The sequence below is a fragment of the Rhinolophus sinicus genome, chromosome 17 (genome assembly GCF_057876585.1).
Source record: "Rhinolophus sinicus isolate RSI-liver-muscle chromosome 17, RSI-T2T, whole genome shotgun sequence".
NCBI classification, from domain to species: Eukaryota; Metazoa; Chordata; class Mammalia; order Chiroptera; family Rhinolophidae; genus Rhinolophus; species Rhinolophus sinicus.
In genome coordinates this window covers 201,465,858-201,482,726 of record NC_142517.1, presented here as the reverse complement: position 1 = coordinate 201,482,726, position 16,869 = coordinate 201,465,858, and positions in this window count along the sequence as shown.

The window sequence follows — 16,869 nt, the reverse complement described above, 5'->3', positions numbered from 1 at the left end:
GACTGTTTAATGAGGTATGTAAATATTTCCCTTGTTTTTCACCCTGTCATTAGTTTGTCGCTAGAGGGCACCGTTGTAACACAATCGAATCCCTTTGGGGTAATTTGCAAACACTTTTTTCTTCTCTGCTTCGTGGCAAAAGAGGACAAAAGAAATATTTTAAAATTAATGTATGTTCAGGAAATTTCCCAATAGAAGTCTCACTGGGAGAAAGAGACCACTTGAAACACAGCCCATCCCCACCTCCCCTGGCAGACATGAGACAGACTCAGCCAACCAGGGAGTATTCTCCCCAGGGTTTTGATGCTCCTCTGCAGGGATGGGGAGGAGGGAGACTTCTTTAAGGCGTGTGTGTGTGTGTGTGTGTGTGTGTGTGTGTGTGTGTGGTGGTGGTGGGTGTGGGGAAGCAGGCAGAGTTGTGCTGATCCCGGGGACAAATGATGTCAGTCTTTGGCTATGGAACCCTTAGTCTACATTTGTCCCAGGGCCCGATTTTGGTCGTGATGCTACCAGCTCACACTCTTGTTCTTGTGCATTTTCTGAGCCTTGTTCTCTAGCCTTGAATCATTCTCAGCTTGAATCAGCCTGAATCAGTTCTGTTCTTACACCAAATCCCTGAGATTGATACAGAGTGAAACACTAATAGAGGTTAAAACCGAGTCCAAAACTGGGGCACTGTATGAGGGAATTGAATTTTCAAAGGGATTAAATGTTAAAAACTGTTCATTTGGGGGCTCTGTGTCTCTTTGAAGTTCTCTTGTCTTTAATTCTTTTGATTCTTTTCTTTCTGGGTTGCTTCTTTCTTCTCCCTCCTGGCTGTGACAGTAAGAAGACCTGCCCCCCACCTTTAGTAGGCTAAGAAGGAAGCAAGATGAGACCCCATCTCCTGGGGTAGGGGTAGGGGATCTGCCTCTAGACTTTCATTCTTGCTAGACATAAAGAATCTTATGGGTTCCGTGTGGTCTGGCCTAGGTCACCAGGACAGGAACTCAAATTAGAGCCCTTTTGTTTACAAGCAAGAGGGACTGAGACCTAATTTAGACAAAAATGAGAAAGAAGGAAAGCTATGGAGTCATTTACTAAAAGATGGTGTCAGGGAACCATAGTCCCAGTGTCATATCTCACCAGCAGAGCTCCCTGGTGGAGAGAGGGAGTCTTTTCTCAAAGTCCCAGAAGAAAATTCCCAGAGAAGGCTCTGATTGGCCTGGCCTGAGTCACATGTCCATTCCTGGATGAAAAACTGTCTGGATGATAGTTTCTCTGATTGGTGAGGCTGTGGCTTTGTGTGTGTTTGTGTGAATGAGAGTTGGAGAGACATAGGGAGGGAGTTAGCCCCACTTGAATAACATGTGTATCCCAAACAGGAAAGAGACCTTTTTATTAATCAGAGGAAGTGAGAAGAGATGTCAGCAGGCAACAAAAATAGGCATTTATTCTTGGCCAAAACTGTAGCTGGTAACAAAGGAAGAGCAAACTCTGCGTGGTCCCCAGATGTGGCTCCTGGTCACATCTTCCTTGCAAAGAACATGTCTTTGAAAACCAGAGACCTTCTAGCATCTGGCCTCCATCAGTCTGTTTTGTTTTCTTTAGAGCCTGTGTTAGTTTCCTAGCACTGTTATAACAAATGACCAAAATGTCATTGCCTAAAACAACAGAACATTATTCTCGGACAGTTCTGGAGGCCAGAAGTCCAAATTCAAGGTGTTGGTGGGGCCACACTCCTTCTGGAGGCCCAAGTGGAAAATGCTTCCCTGCCTTCTCCAGCCTTCAGGCATTCCTTGGCTGTGGCTGCAAAACTCCAATCTCTGCCTCCATCTTTACGTCACCTTCTCTTCCTTACGTCTCTCTCTGTCTCTTGTAGGGATACTTATCATTGGATTTAGGGTTCACTTGGATAATCCAGGATGATCTCATTTCAAAATCATTAACTTAATTACATCTACAAATACTCTTTTTCCATATTAGGTCACATTCACAGGCTCTAGGTATTAGGATATGGACATACTATATTTTTTGGGGTCCACCATTCAACCCACTAAGAGCCCTTATAATTATATGACCCTTTCTGGTTTATTTATTTATTTATTTATTTGTATCATCTGTTACTCTCCCTTCACCCATCCTATTTCTCTCTCTCTTTCTCTCTCTCTCTCTCTCTCACACACACAAATATAAACTCCATCAAAGTTAGTACCTATATGTCATCTTCATAACTGTATCCATAAATCCTAAAACAGTACCTGAACCAGAGTAGATGCTCAGTGAGTATTAGTTGATTGGATTAAAAATGGATGAGTTGATCTCCTTGGATTTTCTCCTGTTAGCATGTTATCCATACATTTAATACTGCTCCTAACCCTTTATGTTAGGGTTGGGTGTGTATGTATCTCTGGCCCTCATTTTAATACACACTCTCTCTGAGGCCTGTTTTTCATAATTCTGGGTGATCGTGTCTGCCATTTAATTCATAAGAACAAAATGTATGTGTCACATTGTGCTAGATGCTGACCTAGAAATTAATAGTAGGTGAAGACATGTATAAATACATATGTTTAGTTTTATTTTAATTGCTTATCCAGCTGTAAATAATTTTGGCTGTTTCCCCTCTTTCTAATATTTTTCTCATCTCAAATTACAGGTTAAGCTAGCCATATTGGACCATGTGTGCTCAAAGCTTTTAAGTTTTTTTTTTTTTTTTTTGGTTTAACTCTCCTTTTCCAAGTTAGCCACCTTTCTCAATTTTGATTTCCTTAACTTGGCCCTGAACAACTGAGGCATGAAAGGGAGGCTTCAGATGGACACTAACTGGTTCCAATAGGTTGATAAGCAGAAGGCTAAACCTTGTTTTTGACGGCCTTAAATCTAATTTAAGAAAAAAATCATAGTTAACATGCTCTATCACCCGAGCAGCTGCCTCATCAGCCTGAAACAACTATTGGGAAGAAGTAGTAATGGAGTAATTTCTACTGAGACACTTCACAGCTACAGAGATAATTAAATGACAGCCGTGATGCCCCACAACTTGGAGGGTTGGTGTATGATCACCCATGTGTGTGCATGGATGTTTCCAATGGCCTCTCAGTCAGTTTTTCTTGAGACCCTACCACCGAGCAGTACAGGACCAGAGCCTGAGGAGCTCTTTGTCTGGTTGGGGACCAGAGGGATCAATTGATTCTTGCAGGTTTCTCATGAGAGGAAAGTTCTCAGATTGTTGAGGAAAGTTGTCAGCGTACAACGGGGAACCAGGTTTCAATTACTTTGCACATTGCAGTGCTAAATGAGCACGCTTTAAAAGGGCCCCGCAGACACCACAAAAATGTTCCTCAAGTGCAAAAGCATAAAAACATAACCGTCTTGCTGTGGAAGCTGTCCTACAAAACCTAACACAGGACTTGTAAGGAATGAGAACCAGACGGGGAGCAGATTGCGAGATACGTAATCAGAGAGCCAATCTCCTCCTTCAGTGGTTACTCACCAGTTTTCGCCACACCAAAGTGGGGTCACACCCATGCAAGTCTCGGTGAGGCTGAATAATTTAGTGTGTGACTTGACTTGGCAACTACTTGCAGTTTGCGTCTAAAAAGGAGCTATTCCAGTGAGGCAATTGAGGTCCACTTTCTAAGGAAATTTTCTTCCTTTTGCTGTGAACATAATTTAGGAAAGAGGCAAAGGCATGAACCATGTCCTGGGCAGTCTTTATTAAATCTGAGAAGTGCCTTCCTACACCTCGTGAGTCTAATCTGCTGGACACCATTGAGTTACACAACAGGCTGGCATATTTCTGCCCTACATTGTGCTAGAACTAAGATGATAAATTTCTGTGCCTATGTAAGGTTTTGTAAGACCACTTCTGCAGAAAAGCTACAGAACTGGATGAAAATAGAAAGGTGCACAGTGAAATAAACTAGTATCTTCTTGGCTGTCACATGTGGCTGTCGTCAGTTCCTTTGCTCCAAGTGGAGTGAAGGGGAAAGGGCCCAGGGACAGGCAAAAATGAGAGATATTTTAAAATTTATTAAGAAAGAGGTGCCAGAGCCTCAGGTTGTACACAAAGGCAAAAGCTTTGCCTGGTTAAGTCGATAGTTCCATAGTGTCTGCTTAATGATCCCTGGGTCACAGTTGCATAAAGATCCAGGAAAGTCCACTGCCACAGGCTGAGTGAGCGTCTCAGGGCTGGAATGACTATTGGTACAGTTCTGTCCCATGAGAGAGACTGGAGGAAGAAAGGGGTGTTGTGTCTCTGATGGGTGATTTTATTATGCAGACAAGGGGCTGCTGGGGGAGAGGGAGAAGCGAGCGTGCTGGGACGCAGGCCAGTCACAGGTCTGCGAGTGGGCACAGGAACAGGTCCAAGATCTCACTCTCAGTTGCCTGTGGCCACGGCAATGGAACTTTTGTTTAGGGTGACAAGGGCTGAGCCAAGTTCCCTGAAACTCTGGGAGTTGCCATGGGGAGAAGTGTAGGGACTTGAGCTTCTCAGAGATGGTGCCTGAGCCAACACAGGCTCAGAGCCAGAGCTCACTGGCTATGGCCCTGGAACTAAGGTAAGGCCCTTGAAGAAAAGACGAAGTGAGACTGGTGTGTGAGTGTGTGTGTGTGTGAGTGTGTGTGTGTGTGTGTGTGTGTGTGTGTCTGAGGTGCACAGTCTTTAGTAGGATAAGGATAAGCATCACGAACACTCAGTATGTCTGAGGCACTGTTCTAAGAAATTTTTAGAGTGCAATTCAAGTTGTAAGGTTTATGTTCGCTCGTTGAATCCTCACAACCACTGTACAAGGGAGGTGATCAGTATCCTCATTTGACAAATGAGAAAACTCAGGCAAAAAGAGTGTAAGTGACTTGTACAACTAAGAGGATCCCATGTCGTCCACCTCCAAACTCCTGACTCTTCATTACCTCCCCATATGTGATTGGCTCAATAATGGCTCCCAAACGTACCCAGTTCCCAATACCTGGAATCTGTGAATGTTACTTGATGTGGTGGAAGGGACACTACAGAGGCGATTAAGAGTTGTGAGATGGAGAAATTATTCTGGATTATCTGGTGGGTCCTAAACGTAATCACAAATGTCCTTACAAGGGGGAGGCAGAGGGACGCTCGACCACAGAGCAGGCAGAGGTGACATGAAGATGGAAGCAGGGAGAAGAAAGGTGACATGATACAAGGAAGGAGCCATGAGCCAGGGAACGCTGGTGGCTTGCCTTGTGACACCCTGATTTCAGCCCTGTCAGAGCCCCATTTCGGAATTCTGGCCTCCAGAATTATAAGATAATAAACTTATGTTGTTTTAAGTTACTAAGTTTGTGGTAATTTGTTATAGCAGCCATAGAAGATGAATATACCATACTTCTCAAGTCTATTTACAGAAACATTTGGAGACGATATCCTTAAGGTAAGTGTGTGTCCACAGGCATATTTACATTCTGACATCCTCAACTCCCACTAAATTAATTGTGTGTGTGTGTGAGTGTGAGTGTGTGTGAGTGTGTGAGTGAGAGTGTGTGTGAATGTGTGAGAGTGTGTGTGAGTGTGTGTGTGAGTGTGTGAGTGTGTGTGTGCGTGTGTGTGACTGTGCGTGTGTTTGGTGAGGCCAAGGCATAAGAAACACAGGCTATAAGTATGTGACTCAGGATTATAAAATACTCTCAAAGTTATTTTTTTAAATACAATGTAAATATTCTTAATCTTCTACTGTATTTTAAACCTTATTACTCTGACTGCACATAGACTATTAAACTACACCTATGTGAGCGTTATTTGATTGAGCTGATATACATTATTATTTGCCTCATGGATTTGGTTTGGGGATTGTTCATTTTCCCTGACACCCACAGAAATGCTCACGGAATTATTCTGCCCTCCAAAAACGTAGGTGGAGATGCCCAATTCATGCTTTTCCATCTTCCCATGTATTCATGGTTAGAAGGAGAAGGAAAGGGATGCAAAAGCAGAAATGACAACTCAGCCCACGAATCCCAGCCCGCCGTTAGGGATTGAGGTCTGGGGATCTTTGCATTCTACCAGCATGAACTTCATTCTTTTTGCTCTTGTTCAGAAAGTTCGTCAACATGCAGGTGGCAGAAAGCGAGGTGATGCTAGGAATCTCCTGGAATCTTACTTCATAAGAAATGCAAACCATTCACAAACTTGTGTCCTGTATTATTAGTTACAAAACAATCATGGATACAGGTGCCCAGTGTTCATAGAGGCAAGGAAGGCCCATTTCTCTTTTACAGATGCGAGCAGGGCCTCATCAGACGGTATGGAGGTTGTGTGTGCACACGTGAGGGGCTGCCTTCAGCATCTGAACACGTGTGGATCCATGTTTGTTAGGACAATTTCCCAGAGGTGGCATTGAGAGTTGTGAGGAAAAGTGCCCTTTTTCTAATTTATACCCTATGGGCTAGCAGGGACCTTGAGAGCTTTTGCAGGGGTGCAGCAGGAGGTCGGTCAGTGGATGGAAAGCCATGTTTTGTCAGGGCTATTTTGACCTCAATGAGGTGGAGACGGCAACTGGGAAAAGACAGAAGGATGCCTGCCGTTGGGAGTAAGCCTCACAAAGCAGTCTTAGGGGGACTTCCTAGAAATCCTATATTAAAAATCTCTGCAGAAATTTGATGTAAGGTGACTTCCTTACATCACAGGGACATGCAGATGCTTAATTAATGTCAAGTAGATCTTCATGTTTATGTAACAATTATTCATCGTAAAAATCACCGTAAATGAAAAAACATGATAATTCATGGATGTCGTCAAGTTATACAACAGAAAGATTTTTTTAAAAATCTCTAAATACTTTTGCTAATGTTCATTGTTAGGTAAACTATGACAAGCAAACATGCAACCTACAAGGTTATCACTAGGCCAGGTTAGTTGGCTGCCAAATACAAGATGCCCACATATGTAACTGAATTTTCCAAAGTCTAAACAAGTTCTGATGCTTCATTTCTGTCTTGGAATTGTTTATAGTAAAGATTTTTGTTTACTATAAACTAAATTGTTTATAGTAAAAATTGTTTATAGTAAAGATTGATTTTATAGGAGCGTGGGAGCATAAACGATGGTTTACTTGAATTAATCAAGAAAGTTGTACTAGTTTTATTTAAGAAATGATTTTTTAAGTTTTTATGAATTTCCACATTCAAATTGAAAAGGCTTAGTTGTGTACAATAAATAAATGTAGAATATATAAGGGAAAATTAAAACATAGAATTCCATCAATAATGGAAATCTTGTTACAGTGAATCTTTCCTTTCCTGTCCTCTCATGATTTCCTCATTCCCCTAATAATTGCAACAATTGCAGTGTGTCCCCAAATCACTGTTATTTACGTTGTGCTCATATCTGATTCCTCTAAGAGGTGGTGAGATCAGGAACACTAAAAATTGTCTTAAATTACTGTATTCCCCAAATCACACAGTGGGGTGTTTAGCTCATAATAGGTGTTAAAAAATAAGCCTACGCATCATATTTGCAATCAGGTCTATGGTGACATTTTTTTCTAATGACATTGAAAGTATCAGTATTTTGAGGTTGTCTTGAACCTTGTGAAAAGGGTATTTTAAAATGCAGGTTTTATTATTATTCAGGGATGGTGAGGCCGACAGATCAGGAGTTAACTGCACTGAGCAGGTAGTTTGTTGCCGCCGTCCCCAAGAGGAGGGGGCATGCCACACAAGGCAGAGCCACATGGGAGACCACCAGGGTTGGTCAGGAGGCTGAGGGAGTGAGGGAAGAAAATGTGGGCAAGAGCCCTTATTGTGGTTTCTGTGGGAAGGAATAGGCAAGGCAGGGTAAGCAGGTTTAGGATTGACTAATTTGAGTAATTTCAGCAGGCCCTGGGAGTAGGGGGTATCTCCAGTTGTCCGGTACCTGGCCTACGGTGATTAGGACAGGGGAATCCTGGCTCCTTGTGAGATAAAGGACATGTATGGTGGGGGTGTGGGCTCTGAAGCTGGCATGTGGAAGGCATGCTCTGGTCAGTCTTTAACCATCATTAGGAATTGGCTAGCCCCGAGAGGAGCAGTCTCTCTAGGGTCAGCAAGGGACCAGATGTCACAGCATCAGAATAGAAAGACGTGCTTCATACAGACGAGAAACTCCTGCCAGATGTACAGAGCAGTAGGAATGCGAATGGGGAACCTTTAGTGAGAACTTGCTCTGTGCCTGGCATTGTGCCACATGCTTTGCATGTGTGAACTCAGCCCCACACAACCTTCTGAGTTGGTGCTGTTTTAGCCGGGTTAGGTAACTTGCCCAAGGGAATTCTGCCAGTAAATTTCTAAATTAGAATTACCAACCTCGAGTGTCTGGTTCCCAAGAACCACAAAGGGGCCCAGTACTTTTAAATGGAAGTGGCATGGAGCAGTTACACAAACATACAGCAATAGAGAGAATGAGCTTGGTGAAGGTGGGTGAAGAATGGACTACATGTTCTTCTGAGTGGGGAGAAGAATGAAAGAATATTGTTTGAATGGTTGAAAAATACCTGCACCTAACATTTCATCCAGCTAAAAAAATATATATACTCTCAATGATACTCTATTCTAGTGCGTGTTCAATGGACTCAAGTTAATTGTCTTACATTAAAATGCACTGTCTTTAAAGAAAAATGGTATCAAGGCTGAGCTCAGTAAGGGTGGAATGTGTCAGTGTCCCCAGCCAATGAGCAGGCTGGGGGCAGAAAGAGACAGCCCAGGGAGAGACATGGTTGATATTGAGAGAAATAGGTATGGAGCTACCACACAGAGGGAATAAGACGCTGGCAGTCCCAAACCCAGTATCCAAGTGTCAAAGCCACTCGTGAGTCAGGGAGGATATTGCTTTTGAAGGGTCAGGGTTGGTAGGAGCTGCGTGGAGGTTTAGGATGGTGGGGGTCCAGCTGGAGTTCTGTCCTTGTCGGCAAAAGAGGGAGTGAGGCTGGCCTGAAACAACCCCTAGCATTTGTGGTAATTTGTCACAAAGAAACCAAGTTTAGATTATCCTTATCTGGAAAGATTCCAAGACCATGCCTAACTGGGGCTCTTCAAACCAACACCCCAGACGATGCCCGGGACCCACACAAGAGTTTTGTCTTGTTCTGGAAGCCTAGGCTATGTGTTGAGGTAATCCTGGAATGTCTGTTTCAAAACCAAGAATCCTTGGGCTTCCCTCAGAGTAGAATTCAGTAAATATTCATCCTATTAATTCAACTTCATTGAAAAAAATCTTGACCTGCTTACGGATAGAGTGTCATATGTTTACCAAACACGCTCACCCTTGTCATGAGTGTTTGTGAAGCCCCAGAGCTCTGGAGTCACCTATATTAGGTGATAGGGTACTATCGCCACCTTGTGACCAGAGATAGAAGTGTTTTTATTCTGAGGATTGTGCTAATAGGTACTTCATTTAAATGTGAATTAGCCTCCTTCATCTGCTTTTGACTAATTCTTTCATATTCTTGTTTTGTTGCTTTACATATATTTACAAAAATTTTGTACTAAATTAAAAAAAAATCCGCATTAACCTAGAGTGGGCAAGAAATACCCCCCACACCATTAGAAACAAGGAAGGAACTTACATCTCTACGTGCCTCTAGCCCACACCTGTTCTCAGATGGGCTGAATCTAGATGCTTTAGGGCCAAATATTGAAAATAGCATGGCACCTGTTAGATTAAATCCTAGGGACTCCAAATGGCTTACGACAACCCTTCAAAGTAAATATTAGAAATTTGTCCACATTGAATTGTCAAAGATAATTGGAACTCCCTCCGAGTCTGATATAGCACATTTTTTTTTTTTTTTTTTTTTTGGATGGAGAGGATTATTACAAAATCAAGGTACATACTTTTGTAAACCTTATCTAGAAAGAACATTCCCAACCATTGGAAATTAAAATAAACAAAATATAACTGACAGGAAAAACTTCATATTGCTTCTCAACTAAACCTTTTCTTATACTTTAGAAACTAGCCCCTGCCCAACTAAATAGGAAGATTATAGATTTAAAAGCCATCTGCCTTTTATGCTTTTTTCACTTATTTCTTTCTCATCAGTTGCCTCTGTAATTTGTCTGCCTCTTGAAGGCTGTCTGTGGGTGGCTGTGATTTTCATGAGAGGTCGTTTCTTCCTGGTCTTTTGTTATTCTGAACTTGGCCCCTCTTGTCACCCTCTTAGTTCTTCATCTCCAGCACCCATAACTTTTAAGGTTGTTATCTAATGTTGACCAGGGATGTTCTTTGCCGAGCACAGAAGGAGTGTGAGTGTGTGCACGGAAGGAGGCAAATATGGGTCCTTTTGTTTCATCAGTTAGACATAAGAATCTAGGCCTTATTCAGATGTTCTCAGTAATAAGTTAGGTAAGTAAAGAGGAAAAAATCAAGATGCTAAAATACAGAAGCGACCTGGTATTTAGAAAGAAGAGTTGCCTGACCAAATGAGGGTATCTGAATGGTTAGTTTGAAATGTATCTTAAATAGATACATAAACTTTTGGGGAAAGAAATAATAGGATGCTCAGCCAAGAAAGTGTGTCCTGAGACTAATGTTAATACTACTATTTCCCTACTTCCTGTTTTAATAAGCTCATCGGCACTTGTGTGGGAATAGTGCTGGGACCATAGGAACACTTTAGCTGCTCTGGGATAAAGCTTGGGAAACATTTGGGTTTCTTGAGTACATGACGTCCACGTTCCTGCTCATCCTGCATGTTCCTCCATCAGAGTGAGGCTGATTTCTTGGGTATGATTATTGATTTCTGGGCCAGTGCCAAGACAGCATGTCTGAGGCTTTCCCTAAAAACACACACTCTTACTTTATTCCTTATAATTACAGCATTCCTTTTAGTTTCCAGCTCTGAAAAGAAAAAAGAAAAAATGCTGGCAATTGAGTGCTCTAGGGGGCAGAATCCTCATGCCCTGACAAACCTCTTACCACCTTCACCTGTGACCCTTTTCCCCCGATTACTCTACCTTCCCTAAAGCCTTGGCCTGAGTTCCTGCCCGGTTAGGAGGTGCTGAGAGGACAAGTCTCTCCAGGACTGTCCAAGAAGCCTCTGGATGCACTAAGGTATCACTTAGGGTTAGTACACGACGCCTACTCCATACTCAACATGGGCACACTCATTGCTTTACAGCTTTTCATGTGGTTCTTATTCTCCCAACTAAATTGGAAACTCTTTCAGAGGCGGAAGGCCTGTCAGCTTTCAGGGAAGCCATGGAAATTTGCAGGAACTCAGTAGGTGTTTGCAGTTGATAATCAGATTACAAAGAAGACGGAGGAGGAGGAAGCGGAAGGGGAGAAGTCAGCAAGGGATAGATAGCAATAGAACCAAGGACATCTGAAGGGTGACACAGAGACCCAAGGTTCGAAAGCCCTGGATTCAGGCAGGATGGTCATGCCTGTTGCAGTCTTGGGCTAAAGGTGTCTTCATTTGAATCTTGTCTGTTTATGTTTGGGGTCTTGGGGTATCTATCAGGAGACAGAAAAGTGAGGCAGGGTTATTCTAGACTAGGAAAAATGCCAAGGAAGCTGTTCAGTAGAGGGCACTTGAGAAGCTTCTCTCCATCTCAGGCTCTCACCATGGTTCCTGCCCTTGATTGTGAGGAACCACAGATTCAGGGTCTCCTTCCCTGTAGAACCAGGTGAGAGGCCACTATCAGGTATATTTGGCTGTTGCTGGTGGGAAAGTTCCCCATTTTGCCCCTCCCACATTTAGACCCTTTTTACTAGAATGTCCCCAAAGTCACAGAGTGGTGTTCAGAGACATCTTAAACTGCTGACATTGAGACGCCCCAGGGGCTAAGAACAAAGGGCCAATGCCTGGGGGGCTTGCATCAGAGCAGTCAGTGGTGGTTGTGGTAGAAATAGTGGCGGGGCCAGCACTGTTCCAAGGGGGACAAGCAGGACGGAGCTCCTGGGTGGCTGCTGTCATTTGCCCCTGCTCCTTTTCTGTTCCTCCACCCATAGTTTCGTCCCCAGAAGGTTATGGTCTGCTCCATCGTCCACTGAGGAAGATGAAAATGACCGATGGTTCCAGCCAAAGCTTGACCACTTTAGTAGTGGTATCAGGAAAGTTTGGCAATAGATGAAAAGTGATAAGCAGGACAGGTGATAACAGGTGAGGGATGGCATAAGCCATAGAGTCCTGGAGCATGGATGGGAAGGCAATGGAAGTTTTCTGCATGCCTTCTCTGGGCCAGGTTCTGAGCTAGGCATTTTGCATTTTATCACACTGATTTATTTTTACTTTAAATTATGAAATATTTCAAATATGCAAAAGAGTACAGAAAATAACATCGTGGATACTCACATAATTGCACCTAGCTAGAACAGATGTCAACATTTTGTTGAATTCCTTCCCATCTCTTTTGAGGTCTTTTTCAGCATCTGGGCTTTCAGTCCTTGGAAGGGCTGTGTGAGGACACCTGGTAGAACCCCAGCTATCACAATTTTAAAAGCAAATAAGCAAGCAAGCCAAAACCAATATTTGTCTACCAAGAAGGCCAATTGTGATGTGGTTCTTGTTTTTAATATCTATTCTCATATTCTGTTAATGTCTAATTTTCAAAAATAATGATTTTTTTTGTTATAGGAAATTGTACTTATGATTCCCCTTCCTTACACAACTAGTTCTATTTTCCTGTCCTCTCACACATTTTTCACACAGTTGCAATCGTAGTTTCTATGTAATTCTGAGTTCTATTTCCCCTCTGTCACAGCCACAGAATATTATTTCATAAGCTACCATTTTACTCCGTGGGTAGCATCCGTGGTAAATTGTAGTGCTTGCCGGTCATTCCAGTGAGCTGATATGCCCAAATTTCCTTTGGGGGAAATATTAAGTTTTTTCTATTGGTTTTGAGTTTGTTCCTCTTTCAATTCCAAATTATGATCATGAAAATCTTTTAGATGCATGGAACTGAGCTGATTGTGCTTCTAATTTCATGGCATATAATCACCATCATTTTATGCTGGTGATTTTATTTTTTTAAATTTTATTTCCCTCTCATTCACTCCTAGTCCCCAGTCTCATTCCCTTCGTTGCACCTGGTGCATTTACTATAGATCTTTCCAAATGACTTCAATAAGTTTCTTTATATGTGTGTCCACAAGAAACTTATAGTATTGCTTTCTATCTTAGAAAAGGTACTTTAATGGTATTGTGCCCTAAATCAACTCTGTTTCTTACTTTCTTTTTTTTACCATTATGGTTTTCAGGTCATTTCTTGTTGCTATATGGACAGCTAGTTCCTTCCTTCCTGTCTCCTTCTTTTGCTCATGTCCAATTGTATGTGTGATGCACATTTTACTTATCTGTTTCTATTTTGTTAGACCTCTTCATGGTCTCTCATTCCTGGAAACCCCAACGCTGTACTTGACCCTCTAGTATGTGGTCCCCTGGGCATCTGTGAAAGAACTCTTCTGGGATATAGATTCAGGGGTAGAACAGCTGTGCGTGAGGGTATGAGTGTGCTCAGTTTCACAAAATCCCGCCAGATTGCTCTCCAAATGAACATGCAAGCTATGGTCCCACTAGCAGTGCAAAAGAGTTCTTTGTTTTTCCACATTCCCATCAACAAATGATTTTCTCAAAATTCCAAATTTTTTGACAATCTGATAGGTGAAAATAATATCTCAGGGTTGTTTCCATTTGCATTTCTCTGAAACTAGTGAGGGGTCAGTTTTTTTCTGTGGCTGCGTATTAATATTCTTTCTCCATTTTCCTGTTGGGTGTCCTGTCTTTTTTCCCTCTCTCATTTGCAGAAGTTTCACTGACATATGAGAAGTGCTATAACTTGCCTGGTTCTTTTCTAGTCACATTAAAAATTGGCTACCAACACTTTATCTGTATCTAAATAAACTGACACATAAAGATAAATACTTGTTATCATATGTCACTTTCAAAGCTGAGGTTGAGGAACAGAAGGTAGAGAGGAGAGGTGCTCTGAGCTGTGAACACTGGAGTCAGTATGCTTCTATGTGCAAGTGAGAGAAACTCAACTCAAATTAATCTATGGAGCCAGATTATATTTTCCCTCAAAAGTTCAGGGAGGGCAGAGTTCAGGCATAGCAGGATACAGAGGTTTAAACAAAGTCTTTTCCTTTTTTCAGTTCTGCCTTCTGAATTGCTTCTAGGTCGCCTTCCTCACTAAAGCAGCAAAGACGGTCCCTGGGTTCTCCAGGCTAATGGATCTTTCCTGCGTGTGACATCCATGTCCACGTGAGTATTTTGATGTCATTGAGGGAGGAGTTGGTGCTCAAACAAGTTGACTAGGTCTAAGCAGCACGTACAGAATTAAAATTTGACTTTACTAAAATTTGTAACTTCAATAAGTTATAAATTCCTTTCCAGTCACATTAGTAACTTAAATAAATTACAGATTTAGAAACCTAATTTTTCCTTAGGCTTTAAAATTTAAATTATGAATCTTCTCTGTTTATAAACCTAGCAAATTTCAACAGTGCTTTTAAAGGTGTTTTATAATTTGGTAAAATTCCCTTAAGCATTTAAATGACATTTGTAAATTGAATACAGTCGACTTTCTTTGAAGTCTTTCACATGTCTACTAACAAACTAACTTTCCCAAGTATTTAGACATTCAGATAAATCAAATACATTAAAATAATACTCATGGAGAATCGTAAGTTCTCTTAATGTTCTCATACCGTTTACAACCTTAGTCAACTTCTCTTATTCCTTCCATCTTCAAAACTCAAGACTAATTCAGTTACCCAGATGCCCTCTTACATCGGAACAGCTAGATTCATCTGTTAACTACTCAAATTCTCTTAAGCATTACCAGTGTTTTAAAATATCCAATGTGCACAGATTGTTTTTACTTCCATATTTAACGAGGTTGCATACAACCTGACATCTTGGTCAGGACATAAGATCTGGAGGAACGTGCTGAGAGGGTCTTTTTCTCACCTTTCAGAGGCACAAAGAGCCATCTTTAGTGGGCATTAAGCTAACAGGGACTTCGAGTCTTTGCCTGTCAAATAGCGTCGCCTTACAGCCTTCTTCAAATCACACATTATTTGATTCTGAAATACAAATGGAGACTATCAGCCCCTGTCTGGATTCTTTCAATATTTGATTGGATTCAACTATTTACTCTTTTGATTCTATTCTGAATTCTATTCTTAGCCTTCTTATCTAGCAGAACCAAAACTCTATAATTATGTAAATACATCCAGTTGGATTCTGCACATCTCTAAAGGATTGGTCAGGCTTTGAGGTCAAAAACTCAAAGTCATACTCGTGACACTCCACAGCAGCAAAGGGCTCTTTCCAAGTATAATCCACAAATCTAAGGTGAGGGAACTCATTTGACTTTGTGTCATGTGCTCCTTCTGGAACAATCTGTGTATTTTGGGCTATGAAATATTTGGCATGGCCTATCTTAAAAAAGAGTCTTTCTCTTCATGGTAACTTTAGGAAAAAGCATATATTTAATGCATATATTTATTATTAACTAAACATAACTATATATTAATGGATGTATATCTTATAGATAGTTATATGGTACATAAATTTCTATATTTTTTGAAGGACAGATGTTGAATTTTATCAAATGCCTTTTGGAAATAATAAAGATCTATTATTTTTCTATAATCTGTAAATGTGATAAATTATATTATAAAATAGTAATTTATATTAGATTTCCTAATGTTGAAACTTTCATCATTAATATGAATTCCACCTTGGCATCATGTATTATTGCTTTAAAGTGCTGATAAATTCTTTTGGCCAATATTTTGTTTTATTATATTGATATGTAATTGAAATTCCCCATTATTTTCTTTTTGAGGGATTTTCTTTGTCAGGTTTTGATATTATATGTACTCCAATTAAAAAAAGAAAAGATTTCCTCCTTACTATATGCTCTGGAACAATTTAAATAGTGTTGAAATTAATCGTTCCTTAAAATGTTGGTAGAATTATTTCTTTTTCATTCTCTATCTTTTTTTCATTCAAATTTATCTATTTCTTCTATGATAATTTGTCTAGAAATCCTATATTTTTTGCAGTCTGTTTCGCTAATTCATATTTTCTGAGAAAATAATAACATTCCACGGAGTCTCCAAGTTATTTCTTTAGATTTGAGTGAAGTGCTCTATGATTTTTAAAATGCCTTTGAGTTAGATCATTTCTCCATCCTTATTCTCAACTTATTTATATGTATTTTCTACCTTTCTTTTCTTGATTAAGTTAAGTGAGAGTTTATCAGTGTGGCACTACTGATGTTTTGGGCCAAATAATTCTTTGTTGTGGGGGGCTGTCTGGCATGGCATGGTAGTACATTGAGCTGCAATCCTGACCTCTACCCAACACATGTCAGTACCAACCCCCTGCACCCCAGTTATGACAACCACAAATACCTGCAGACATTGCCAAATGTTTGCTGGGGCTGGTGCCTATGTTGAGAATCACTAGATTAAATAATGGTTTATCTGGATTTTTAAAAAACAAACCTTGTTGGATTTATTCTTTTAATTCTATTATTTTTCAGTCTCCTGATTTATTAATTTCTACTTTAATCTACTATTCTTTCAGGCTTTCTTTGGATGCATTTTGTTTACGCTTGTTTAAATACCCGGGTTGGATGCCTCACTAATTTATGACCTTTCTTACGGGTCCCTTACCAACGCTGTGGTGTCAAGTCGGCTTCAAGGGGGCTTCTGCATTCCCAGCCCAGACCACTAGAGGTCACTGTACTACACTAGAGGTCATTGTCCACGGATAGTTAATCACTTGGGAGAAGTATGTGCTTTGCCCGCTCTTTCCGAGCTTCCCAGCTCTCCCCATGGTTTGGGTTTTTAGTGTTTCCTCTGTTCTCAGAGATTGAGTTGCATTTCTATTTATTTTCGTTTGTGTGTTTGATTCA